Here is a 13,663-nt window from a genome sequence, read left to right as displayed (position 1 = left end):
CCTCCCCCACCCTATGATCAACTTCCGTTCCATGGTTCCATCCGCTGCCAGATCCACTCCCAGATATCTAAAACACTTTACTTCCTCCAGTTTTTCTCCATTCAAACTTACCTCCCAATTGACTTGACCCTCAACCCTACTGTACCTAATAACCTTGCTCTTATTCACATTTACTCTTAACTTTCTTCTTTCACACACTTTACCAAACTCAGTCACCAGCTTCTGCAGTTTCTCACATGAATCAGCCACCAGAGCTGTATCATCAGCGAACAACAACTGACTCACTTCCCAAGCTCTCTCATCCCCAACAGACTTCATACTTGCCCCTCTTTCCAAAACTCTTGCATTCACCTCCCTAACAACCCCATCCATAAACAAATTGAACAACCATGGAGACATCACACACCCCTGCCACGAACCTACATTCACTGAGAACCAATCACTTTCCTCTCTTCCTACACGTACACATGCCTTACATCCTTGATAAAAACTTTTCACTGCTTCTAACAACTTGCCTCCCACACCATATATTCTTAATACCTTCCACAGAGCATCTCTATCAACTCTATCATATGCCTTCTCCAGATCCATAAATGCTACATACAAATCCATTTGCTTTTCTAAGTATTTCTCACATACATTCTTCAAAGCAAACACCTGATCCACACATCCTCTACCACTTCTGAAACCACACTGCTCTTCCCCAATCTGATGCTCTGTACATGCCTTCACCCTCTCAATCAATACCCTCCCATATAATTTACCAGGAATACTCAACAAACTTATACCTCTGTAATTTGAGCACTCACTCTTATCCCCTTTGCCTTTGTACAATGGCACTATGCACGCATTCCGCCAATCCTCAGGCACCTCACCATGAGTCATACATACATTAAATAACCTTACCTATAATAATAATAATAATAATAATAATAATAATAATAATGATCATTCTATTTCTCATATTCAACACATTTCTTCTTTCATTTCAGACATTTGCAGCATATAAGAATGGGGAAGAAGTAACCTAACAGAATCTAAGAATGCTAAAATGCAATTATTCTCAATAAAGCATGTATGTCAAAAACTCAGTCACTTCCTTCTGTTCAATTTCAAAACAAAATTCAGTCTTGTAATAAAATAAACAGGTTGGCCATAACTATATCCTTCACTCTGCTCTGCAAACACCATTTAACATCACAAAGTCTGCTTACCAAAAGCTATGGATGTTGTATAGGCACTGTAATTATTTTTCTTGAGGGTATAATTGATGTACATGGGGTATTCAGTTTGTGAATGGAAATGGTGAAGAGTTTATGGATTTATGCTGAAAAAAGACTGGTGATTGGGAATACCTGGTTTAAAAAGAGAGATATACATAAGTATACATACGTAAGTAGGAGAGATAGTCAAAAGGGGCATTATTGGATTATGTGTTAATTGATAGGCATGTAAAAGAGAGACTTTTGGATGGTCATGTACTGAGAGGCAGCTGGAGGGATGTCTGATCACTATCTTGTGGAGGCAAAGGCTAAGATTTGTAAAGGTTTTCAAAAAAGAAGAGAGAATGTTAAGAAGAAGAGTGGTGAGAGTAAGAGAGCTTGGAAAGGAGACTTGCATGAGAAAGTACCAGGAGAGATAGAGTGTAGAATGACAAAAGGTGAGAGTAAATGATGTAAGGGGAGTGGGTGAGGAATGGGATGTATTTAGGGAAGCAGTGATGGCTTGTGGAAAAGATGCATGTGGCATGAGAAAGGTTGGAGGTGGGTAGTGAGTGGTGGGATGAAGTAAAATTGTTAGTGAAAGAGAAAAGAGAGGCATTTCGATGATACTTGCAAGGAAGGAGTGCAAATGACTGGGAGATTTATAAAAGAAAGCAGCAGGAGGTTAAGAGAAAGGTGCAAGGGTTTAAAAAAAGGGCAAATTAGAGTTGGGTTGTGAGAGTATCATTAAACTTTAGGGAGAACAAAAAGATGTTTTGGAAGGAGGTAAATAATATGCAAAAGACAAGAGAACAAATGGGAACATTGGTAAAGGGGGCAAGTGGGGAAGTAATTACAGGTAGTGATAAAGTGAGAAGGAGATGCAGTGAGTATTTTGAAGGTTTGTTGAATGTGTTTGTAATAACAGGTAGTGATGAAGTGAGAAGTAGATGGAGTGAGTATTTTGAAGGTTTGTTGAATGTGTTTGATGACAAAGTGGCAGATATGGGATGCTTTCATCGGGGTGGTGTGCGAAGTGAGAGGGTTAGGGAGAATGGTTTGGTTAAGAGAGAAGAGGTAGTGACAACTCTGCGGAAGATGAAATCTGGCAAGGCAGCGGGTTTGGAGGGTATTGCAAAAGAATTTATTAAGAAAGGGGTGACTGTGTCATTGACTGGTTGGTAAGGATATTCAATGAATGTATAGATCATGATGAAGTGCCTGAGGATTGGCGGAATGCATGCATAGTGCCACTGTACAAAGGCAAAGGGGATAAAGGTAAGTGTCCAAACTACAGAGGCATAAGTGTGTCGAGTATTCCTGGGAAATTATATGGGTCTTAATTGAGAGGATGAGGAAATGTACAAAGCATCAAACTGGGGAAGAGCAGTGTGGTTTCAAGTGGCAGAGGATGTGTGGATCAGGTGTTTGCTTTGAAGAAAGTGTGTGAGAAATACATAGAAAAACAGATGGATTTGTATGTAGCATTTATGGATCTGGAGAAGGCATATGATAAGGTTGATAGAGATGCTTTAGGGATGACCTTAGGAGTATATGGTGTGGGAGGTAAGCTGCTAGAAGCAGAGAAGTTTTTATCAGTTTAGGCATGTGTATTAGTAGGAAGACAGGAGAGTGACTGGTTCCCAGTGAAGGTCAGTCTGTGGCAGGGGTGTGTGATGTCCCCATGGTTGTTTAATTTATTTATGGATGGGATGGTTAGGGAGGTAAATGCAAGAGTTTTGTAAAGAGTATTATGGAGACTTTGTTGCTGTGGCCATCCCTTTAGGGAGCTCCAACTGGAACGGGCATTGGAGATAGAGATAGATAGAAAGTATTTTGAAGAACTGATGAATGTGGTAGAAGGGGAGGCAGCAGTTGTTACATGCATGGGTATGGAGGAGGGAAGGAAGAGGATACAAGTGCAGGGGCCTACAGCAAAGAGGAAGGTAAAAAGGGTAATAATGAGGCTGAAGACAGGAAAGGCACCTGGAGTGGATGGGATTATGACTGAAATGCTGAAGTATGGAGGAGAGAGAGTGATAGGGTTAGTTCGTCTTATATGCAATTTGGTGTGGAAACAGCAGGCTGTGCCTGAGGACTGGGTGAAAACAATTACAATTCCTTTATTCAAAAGAAAAGGTGCGAAGGATGTATGTAGGAATTATAAGTGAACAGTCTGTTAAGTATACCAGGAAAAGTGTATGCAAGAATATAAAGTGACAGTGATGGAACTAACTGAAGGCAAAATAAGTGAAGAGCAAGGGGTGTAGGAAAGGTAGGGGATGTGTGGATCAGATTTTTGTAGTAAAGATGACCGTGGAAAAGTATTTAGCTAAAGGTAAGAAGCTGTATGCAGCTTTTATGGATCTGGAGAAAACGTATGACAGTCAAGTGTAATGCTTTGTAGTATGTGTTAAGGATATATGGTATAGGGGGACAACTACTGGATGGTGTAAAAGCCTTCTATAGAGGAGCAAATGCATGTGTAATAGTGGATGGAGAGCTGAGCAAAAGTTTTGGGATACATGTAAGTGAGGCAGGGCTGTGTAGTGTCACCATGGCTTTTTGATATATGTATGGATGGAGTGATAAGAGAGATAAAAGCAAAACTAGAGAAAAGGGGTGCAGAGATGGAGTGTGGCAGAGATATGGTGGCTCATGGCAAACCTACCTGTGGATGACACTGCGTTGTTTGCAGAGAGTGAAGAGGAGTTGCAGAAGGTTGGAAGCGTGTTTTTATGATGTGTGTAAGTGGAGGAGATTGAAGGTAAATGCAAGTAAAGGTAAAGTAATGGTGTCTGAAAGGAAAGGGAGTGAAAGTATAGATTTCGTAAAACTATATTATATAGAGTGAAAGAAGAAAGTATACTAAATAGTGCTGTGGATATGGGAGGGGGAGATTGGAGGAGAGGGAATTTAAGTATCTAGGAGCTGTCTTGGGTAAGTGTGGTGATGTGAAAAGAGAGATAAGGGAGAGAACTATACACGGTAGAGGAGTCATTGGGTCCCTTAAAAGAATATTGAAGGGAAGAGGTATATGTAAGTATGGGAGTGAAAAGAGGATTAAGGGACAGCATAGTCCTCCCAACCCTGACCTATGCAGCAGAAAGATGGATGTGGAATGAGGCACAGAGGTCAATAATCCAGGGTGTGGAAATGAGCTATTTTAGAAGAGAATGTGGTGTGACTAGATGGAATAAAGAAAGAAATGAAAGGGTGTATGAGAGATAGGATATGGCAAGGAATGCAAAGGGAATGAATTGTGGAGTGGAAGAATGGGTGAAATTTAATACTTTGAGGTCATTTGGGTACGTGGAAAGAATGCAAGACTGGGAGAGTGTATGATAGTGCAATTAAAGCAGTTATTGTGAGTGGAAGACCACCTGTGACATGGGCAAATGGAGTGGAGGAATACTGGAGGGAGAGAAACAGAGGAAGAATGTGTGGAATGGTGTATGTGAGGGAGGCATGTAAGTACATGGAAAAGTGGAAACTCTTTTGCTATGGCCATCCCTTGATGGGAGTGCCTGGAGGAAATGGGTATTAGAGATACAGATGGACAGATAGCACCTTCCTCTTGACCTCCTGCCACTTTCCCTTATGCATCTCCCAGTCATTTGCACTCCTTCCTTGTAAGTACCATCCAAACACCTCTATTTACTCTTTCAATAGCAACTTTCCTTCTTCATCCCACCACTCACTACTCTTTGTAATCTGCCCACCTCCCACCTTTCTCATGCCACATGCACCTCTTGCACATGCCATCACTGCTTCCCTAAGTACATCCCATTCCTCACCCACTCCCCTCACTTCATTTGCTCCCACCTTTTGCCATCTGACACTTGATCTCTGCTGGTATTTCTTCACACAAGTCTCCTCTCCAAGCTCACTTACTCTCACCACTCCCTCCTCCCCTACACTTTCTCCTTTTTTTTTTTTTTTTTGAAAACCTCTAAAAATCATCACTTTGCCTCCACAAGACAGTGATTGAATATCCCACCAGCTACCCCTCTCAGCACATTTACATCCAAGTCTCTTTTACATGCCTATCAATTAATATGTAATCTATTCATGTCCTTTGACCTGCAGAAGTTTGTGACTGAGTTTGGAAAAGTGTGTGAAGAGAAAGTTGAGAGTAAATGTGAATAAGGGCAAGGTTATTAGGTTCAGTAGGGTTGAGGGACAAGTTCAATGGAATGTAAGTCTGAATGGAGAAAAATTGGAGGAAGTGAAGTGTTTTAGATATCTGGGAGTGGACTTGGCAGTGAATGGTGCCATGGAAGCAGAAGCGAGTCACAGGGTTGGGGAGGGGGCATAGGTTCTGGGAGCATTGAAGAATGTGTGGAAAGGGAGAATGTTGTTTCAAAGAGGGTGTGTTTGAAGGAACAGTAGTTCCAACAATATCATATGGCTGTGAGACATGGGCCATAGATAGGGTTGTACGGAGGAAGGTAACTGTTTTGGAAATGAAATGTTTGAGCAAAGGTGTAATTTTTTAAAGTTATGAACCATCTTGCATTCCAGGTTAAGCTATTCAAAAGAGCCTTAATTCAGGCAAAATCTAAACAAGATTTATAGGTTTTATGCCATGTAGATCTTTAGATGCTAGGTTGTGAGTTTTGTGAAAGTAAGTTTTAATGTTTTCAAGTTATGACTGGAATGATGGACAATGATGACAGACAATGAAATTTCCAAGTATCTGCCATGCTGTGCAGGCAACATGGACATATGAAAAATTGTGGAGACAAAATAAGGAAAGTTGGCATGGTGAAAAGGCATGGCATAGAACTAGTGATGAGGCACCCCTGCTCTTGTTGAACTTTTCTTTTCTTCCTTGTTTAATTCTTGCTTAAAAGTTTGTGTCAGTATTTTTTCTCTGCAGTATATATCCTGAATATGAATTCATTATTACTAAAATGTGAATTATAAAGCAAAGAATACTGAAATACCATGTGTATCTGTAAATTAAAATCAAAACAATTCTGTGTTTTTTATTAGTGACCTTTTTTGTCATCTGAGATGGAATGGATAACTGAATGCCCTAGTCAAGCCATTTCATGCTGGAGGAAATGAAGTGTTTTAGATATCTGAGAGGTTCTAGGAGCAATGAGGAATGTGTGGAAGGAGAGAACATTATATGATTGTAAGGCATGGGCTATAGATAGTGTTGTGCAAAGTAGAGTGGATGTGTTGGAAATGAAATGTTTGAGGACAATATGTGGGGTGAGGTGATTTGATTGAATAAGTAATGAAAGGGTTAGAGAGATAAGTGGAAATATAAATAGTGGTTGAGATAACACAGGAAGGTGTGTTGAAGTGGTTTGGACATAAGGAGAGAATGAGTGAGGAGAGATTGACAAAAAAGATGTATTTATCAGAGTAGGAAGGAACAAGGAGAAGCAAGAGACCAAATTGGAGGTGGAAGGATGGAGTGAAAAAGATTTACAGCAACTGGGGCCTGAACATACAAGAGGGTGAGAGGCGTGCAAGGAAGAGAGTGAATGGGAATGATGTGGTATGCCAGGGTTGGTGAATTACATGTGACAGTTAGAGCATGAGTGTGAACAAAAGTGGCCTTTTTTCTGTATTCCTGGCACTGCCTTGCTGAAGCAGGGGATAGCGATGCTGTTTTCCATATGTACAAACCATTTCAACACACCCTCTTCTCTCTCAACCACACTATTTTATTTCCACACATCTCTCTTACCCTTTCATTGCTTACCCGATCAAACCACCTCACACCACACATTGTCCTCAAATGTTTCATTTCCAACATATCCACCCTCCTTCGTACAACTCTATTTATAGTCCATGCCTTGCAACCATATAATATTGCTGGAACTACTATTCCTTCAAATATACCCATTTTTGCTTTCTGAGATAATGTTCTCTCCTTCCAAACGTTCTTCATCACTCCCAGAACCTTTGCCCCCTCCCCCAACCTACGACTCACTTCTGCTTCCGTGGTTCCATTCGCTGCCAAGTCCACTCCCTGATATCTATAACCCTTCACTTCCTTCAGTTTTTCTCCATTCAAACTTACATCCCAAGTAACTTGTCACTCAACTCTACTAAACCTAATAACCTTGCTCTTATTCACATTTTCTCTCAACTTTCTCCTTTCACACACTTTTCCAAACTCAAGACACCATCTTAAGCAGTTTCTCACTTGAATCAGCCACCATTGCTGCATCATCAGCGAACAATAACTGACTTACTTCCCAGGCCCTCTCATCCCAAGAGACTGAATACTTGCTCCTCTCTCCAAAACTCTAGCATTTACCTCCCTAACCATCCCACCCATAAAGAAATTAAACAACCATGGGGACATCACACTCCCCTGCCGCAGACTAACCTTCACTGGGAACCAGTCACTCTCCTCTCTTCCTACTTGTACACATAAATGCCTTACATTCTTGATAAAAACCTTTCACTGCTTCTTACAGCTTACCTCCCACACAACATACTCTTAAGACCTTCCACAAAGCATCTCTATCAACCCTATCGTATGCCTTCTACAGATCCATAAATGCCACATACAAATCCATCTGTTTTTCTAAATATTTCTCAAACACATTCTTCAAAGCAAACACCTGATCCACCCCAATCTGATGCTTTGTACATGCCTTCACCCTCTCAATCAATACCCTCCCATACAATTTTCCAGGAATACTCAACAAACTTATGTCTCTGTAGTTTGAACGTTCATCTTTATGCCCTTTCCTTTTGTACAATGGCAATCTCCAGGCACTTCACCATGATCCAAACATACATTGAATATCCTTACCAACCAACCAACAACACAGTCACCCCCCTTTCTTAATAAATTCAACTGCAATACCATCCAAACCCGCCACCTTGCCAGATTTCATTTTCCGCAAGGCTTTAACACCTCTTCTCTCTTAACCAAACCATTCACCCTGACCCTCTCACTTCTCACACCACCCCGACCAAAACATCCATTGGCCACTTTTATCATCAAACACATTCCAGAAACTTTCAAAATACTAACTCCATATCCTTCTCACTTCCTCTCTACCTGTTATCACTTCCCCCTTGCTCCCTTCACCGATGTTCAAATTTTTTCACTTTTCTTTCACATGTTATTTACCTCCTTCCAAAACATCTTTTTACTCTCCTTAGAGTTTAATGATACTCTCTCACCCCAACTCTCATTTGCCCTCTTTTTCAACCCTTGCACCTTTCTCTTAACCTCCTGCCACTTTCTTTTACACATCTAGTTATTTGCACTCCTTCCTTGCAAGTATCGTACAACTGCCTCTCTTTTCTCTTCCACTAACAACTTTACTTCTTCATCCCCCCACTCATTACCCTTTCTAATCTGCACACCTCCCACCTTTCTCGTGCCACATGCATCTTTTGCACATGCCATTACTGCTTCACTAAATATATCCCATTCCTCATTCACTCCCTTCATGTCATTTGCCCTCACCTTTTGACATTCTACACATAATCTCTACTAGTACTTCCTCACACAAGACTTTTCCAAGCTCACTTACACTCACAACTCTTCTCCCTAACATTCTCTTTTCACAGTCTCCACAAGGTAGTGATAAGAAATCCCTCCAGCTGCCTCTGGGGACGGGAGAAAGAATACTTCCCATGTATTCCTTGTGTGACATAGAAGTTATTAGCTTTTAGAGAGTGATATGAGCTTTAGGTATTAGGCAGGAGGTTGTTTGTTAGGGAGCGAGTTGCCGGAGTCTCCCAGGGAGAGAGCCACTGCAGGAAGTAAAGCACCAACGCGTGGCGGTGGCTGACACCCTACTGTAAGAGAGTGAATTGCCTGCATGCGTTGGGCGTAGTCGTCAGTCTTGGAGTGTGCTGACATTCTGTATCAGGAGGAGACGGACCAACACGCTCCAGGATATGAGTTGCTGACGTATGTCAGCTGGTTAGACGTCATTGGAAAAAGCGGCTTTGATGCTTCAGGGAGTGAGCCGTTCTTGTTTAGCAGGGAGCGAATACCTTATGTGTGTCAGAGAACAGGCCATCGTAGTGCACTGTCGTACATTTGGACGTATATGTATATACTCTTTAATAAGATGCTTTGATTAGGGTATTCAGATGACCTTTCTGCCTCGGACACTCCACAAAAAAGTAAATCAATCAGGACAGTTGACATACGTGGCTTGGAAATTTCCGTCGGCAAAGGTTGTTTCAGGAAATACCAAATTAACTGCAGGACGAGTATATTGCTCATGTTTTAGTGTGGTATGTTTACACTCTTCTGTTGATTCTGTGACCACCTCTTATTGCACGTTAGAGAAGTACTCTAAGAACATATGTGGTTGTTGAAAACCATTGACGCAATTCCCCTTTCTATGGTGAGTGTGGTGAATGGTGAAATAGGTTGTTAGTCCTGGCTACGGCCGTCTGGCAGATGTTCTATCTATAATCGTGATAAAAATGTCGTTGAATTTCCATCATCAAGGAGAAAATGTGTTCTTAAGGTCACTTTTTTTTTTCAGTCGTGGTTGACCATAAAAAGACAAACAAGTAAAACATTGTTTAGAAATTGACATGTCAGAAGAGTCGGAATACATCATAAACGTGGACGATGTCTGAATCCGAATTGTTACATTGGCACTGACATGGACGGACTCACGTTTACAATATACATTATTATTAACAAAAATAATTTTCCTGCATAGATTTTTTAGTAACATGTGCATATAGTACTATTACATGGAATTTTAGTAAGTGTATAGTCAAAAGTGAACGTTACAAAATGATAAAAGGCCATGCAAGTCATTTCACTGGATTGAGACAAGGCTTTGCGATACAATGAAGCCCTGCTTCTCTCTCGAGATGGCGGAACGAGCGCGTTTATTGCGGAATCGAAGATTATTATAATGTTTCTGGTTCATACGTTCATTTCCTGGGTTGTTGTGACGAGTGACAGTATCGCGTTAAGGGTTCCGGCAAGTGTAGTGTTGGAGGAGGTTTCAGGGTACTAGAGAAGATGTAAGAATCTGGTCACTGAGACACTCTGGGTATAACTCAATTTGCTGACACAAGTCTTGTGGTGGTGGAAAGGTGAGGATATGTGACCACAGGTGACTGGTCTCCAGTTCGGTAGCTGCCAGCTGGCTTCGTGCTCCCGGCTCTGAGTTGACTGATTTCTGCATAAACTAAAGGTCTTATTTCTAGTCAGGTAAGAGTAACATTTGGAGATTTATGGTTGTAACCAATGTAGAGAGTGGTGAACTATAGTTAGGTGTACTTAATGTAATTACAACAGAAAATGTAGAGAACAATGAACTCTGTAGAGAGAGACTTTGAAGAATATTGCTATTCACTCAGGTGACAGCTTATGATTGTTCATCCTGGAATGTGTAACCCGCCATGGACGTTATTACAGTGAACATGGTTTTGGTAAATTGATAGTTTAGCTCATCCGAATGACGTTCTTTGTTTTGGATTTGCAAAATACAAACAGTAACAGACCACCGGGTCCTTTTGAAGTTTCGTGTTGCCAGTGAAGGAAATTAGAAATTGTGGTAAGAGTTCGCCCCACTGCCTAACCTCCCCTATATGTGGTCACTTCATCCGTTCTCCCACCAGCAGACCACAATAATAATGGCACATTTCCATTATAATTATCTGCTTCTTAGGAGGTTAGGTAAGATTTTCATAGGCTACGGTCGGGTGGGCGGGGAGATATTGCACAGGGTCAAGGTGAGGTATGTTAGAATAGGCGGGTGAGTGGTGGCTACCAAACTTGATCATTGTGAGGTAGGTTTAGGTTCGGTCAGCCGCGAAGCGGTGGTTACTATACTGGGTCGCGGTGAGGTAGCCCAGAAATGGCAGGTGCGTGGTGGCTTCTGTACTGAGTTATGGTGAGGTAGGTTGGGTCGGCTGGCCGGGGAACGGTAGCTCGTCTACTGGACCGCGGCGAGGTAGGATATGGTGAATCTGAGAGATGAGAGGTTGGTGCTCAGAGGTCTCATGATCACTCTCCTTGATAATGTGTTCTCCATACTGGGCATCGCACATGAAGTTGTCCTGTCCTCCAACACCATGAAGTGGAATAGAAGAAAGTTGGAGAGAGGTAACCTTAACGACTTAATGTAAGTTATAAGAGTGTGTGAAAAGGAGTGGAACATGGCAACAATGGTGAATGATGTATAGAGAATGAAATACCTGCATCGGAGTTTATTAGCGGCCAAATCCGAAGTGTCTGTTCGAGGGTAGCTATATATGGGTATGCGTAAGTTTTGATAACAATGAAGTAGGCAATATATTTGAAAATATTTGTCATTATTGTAACCTCATTTTCATATTAAAGGTATTTCGTAGATTGTAAGTTATGAAATTACGGCTTATAACTATCTAAACTTGATAACTGAAATTTAGATTTTCAATTCGGGGAACTGAGTGTCCATTCTTTGTGAACACGGTTGTGTTTTATTGTTGGCAGAGAGAACATGAGTGGCAGAGGCAACCCCCTCCAGCGAACGTGATGGGCATAAGACGTTTTTCCGTTGAGCCGCAGGTGAATTTTGCACGACAAAGGAACACACCACAGAACTCCCGCGAGGAATGAACGTCTGAGGGAACGGCACATTCTGAGTGAAACAGAATCTGGTCTGAAGCAGTGTTCACGGAGGAGATGTGTATATCCAACTTTCCTGGTAAGGTTCACTGCTGGAGGAGGAACTGTAACCGATATGACGTTGAGAACTTGTTGTTCAAAGACTTAGAACGGCATAGTTATATTAACCAGAAATTCATGTTGGTAACCAAAAGTTAATGATATACTGTTTATAAACCACTATTGATATAAATCTTGCCGAATCACTACAATAAGCGTTAAAATCATAATGTTTCGCAGGCACATATGACAGAGCCAGCATGAACGAGGAGGCCCGTTCATATCACTTTACCTGTTTCATGTAGAGCAGAGCGACATTACATGGCCTGGGTGACGTTTTCCACATTGGAGGTTGCTTAACTGCAACGACTGTTACAGTAAGTGCTGGAGGAACGTTTCTACCGTCTCTGCTGGCGAGGAGTTTACCTCTCCATGCCGGGCCTGTCATTTCTATTAACGATAGGTGCCCCGTCCACATTGCTCGTGCCGTTCAACGCTGGTACTTAGGAACAAGACACCCTGTAGCTCCTGGACAAGCCAGCAATGAACAGACCAAATTATCATTGGAAATGTTTGGGCAAAAATGGTGTACACTTGGCAACCAGGAAACAAGATGACTAGCCATCAACTACTGAACCACGTCCACGCCTTTCAGGAACTCTGTAGGCTGGGCGGTGTATTAAACTGTACCTAAAAATTGGGTTTCATTTGTCTTTATAAATTGATCGGTTTATTATTGCTTAATACATACAAGTGTCAATAATAAGCATAAGACAATGTATACTTTTACGATATGTAGAGGAAAATGTATGTATGATTTATTCACGTTGTTATGAGGGTTGTTCATGTCGCCAATATATTTTGTCTTTCCAGCTGTAAGGAACGATTAACGTTTGATAACGATTGCAATAAAATATTTGAATGATTGTGTTTATGTATATTGTTTTCATGATGTATTGAATGTCGAACCTCACACAACAACGCATCAGTGTGATACGAAAGAAGAGTCGTCAGTGAAGAGAGAGAAGTTAATTTCAGTATCGGCCAACTTTACCGCTGACGAATGATGGAGTGTATCAATATCCTGCTTACGAGAAGGACAGGCAAGAGTGTTCATGCAAATATCGTATTATAACGGGGAAATCGTGTGGCATAATTGTAACCTATTTGCAGAATTGATATCACCAGTGTTCAGTTAAAAATATCTTGCTGCTCAGATACTTAACCTTACAACTGCAGCACTTAGTTCAGTGGTTTGCATTAACCACTTGCAGCCTTCACCTACCTCAGCTTTAGATATCACACCCTCTCTAACTGAAATGTCCGAGGTAAATTTTGATTGATAGGATAATGAATGAGGATGAATGTCAAAAGTCGATCATCGTAGGAGTTGATGGTTTGGAAATTTTTTTATCCGCGAAGGATAATGACACTATAATTGTAAACTTTTTTTTTTATTTTATTTTGCTTTGTCGCTGTCTCCCGCGTTAGCGAGGTAGCGCAAGGAAACAGAAGAAAGAATGGCCCAACCCACCTACATACACATGTATATACATACACGTCCACACACGCAAATATACACACCTATACATCTCAACGTATACATATATATACACAGACATATACATATGTACATGATTCATACTGTCTGCCTTTATTAACTTCCATCGCCACCTCGATACACATGAAATAACAACCCCCTCCCCTCTCATGTGTGCGAGGTAGCGCTAGGAAAAGACAACAAAGGCCGCATTCGTTCAAACTCGGTCTCTAGGTGTCATGTAATAATGCACCGAAACCGCAGCTCCCTTTCCACATCCAGGCTCCACGGAACTTTCCATGG

At 41.4% G+C, this 13,663-nt stretch overlaps 1 long non-coding RNA gene across 1 annotated transcript; it reads left to right on the top strand.

Moving 5' to 3' along the window:
- The first annotated feature begins 10,067 nt into the window (after positions 1-10,067).
- LOC139746984 (uncharacterized) lies at positions 10,068-12,748 on the top strand. Its single transcript, XR_011712288.1, has 3 exons — positions 10,068-10,380; positions 11,647-11,860; positions 12,061-12,748. It is a non-coding gene; the product is annotated as an uncharacterized lncRNA (long non-coding RNA).
- The last annotated feature ends 915 nt before the right edge of the window (positions 12,749-13,663 follow it).

Source organism: Panulirus ornatus, chromosome 5 (assembly GCF_036320965.1).
Source record: "Panulirus ornatus isolate Po-2019 chromosome 5, ASM3632096v1, whole genome shotgun sequence".
Classification (NCBI taxonomy): Eukaryota; Metazoa; Arthropoda; class Malacostraca; order Decapoda; family Palinuridae; genus Panulirus; species Panulirus ornatus.
The sequence above is the reverse complement of the archived record's forward strand: the minus strand, read 5'-3'. Positions and strand labels throughout refer to the sequence as shown.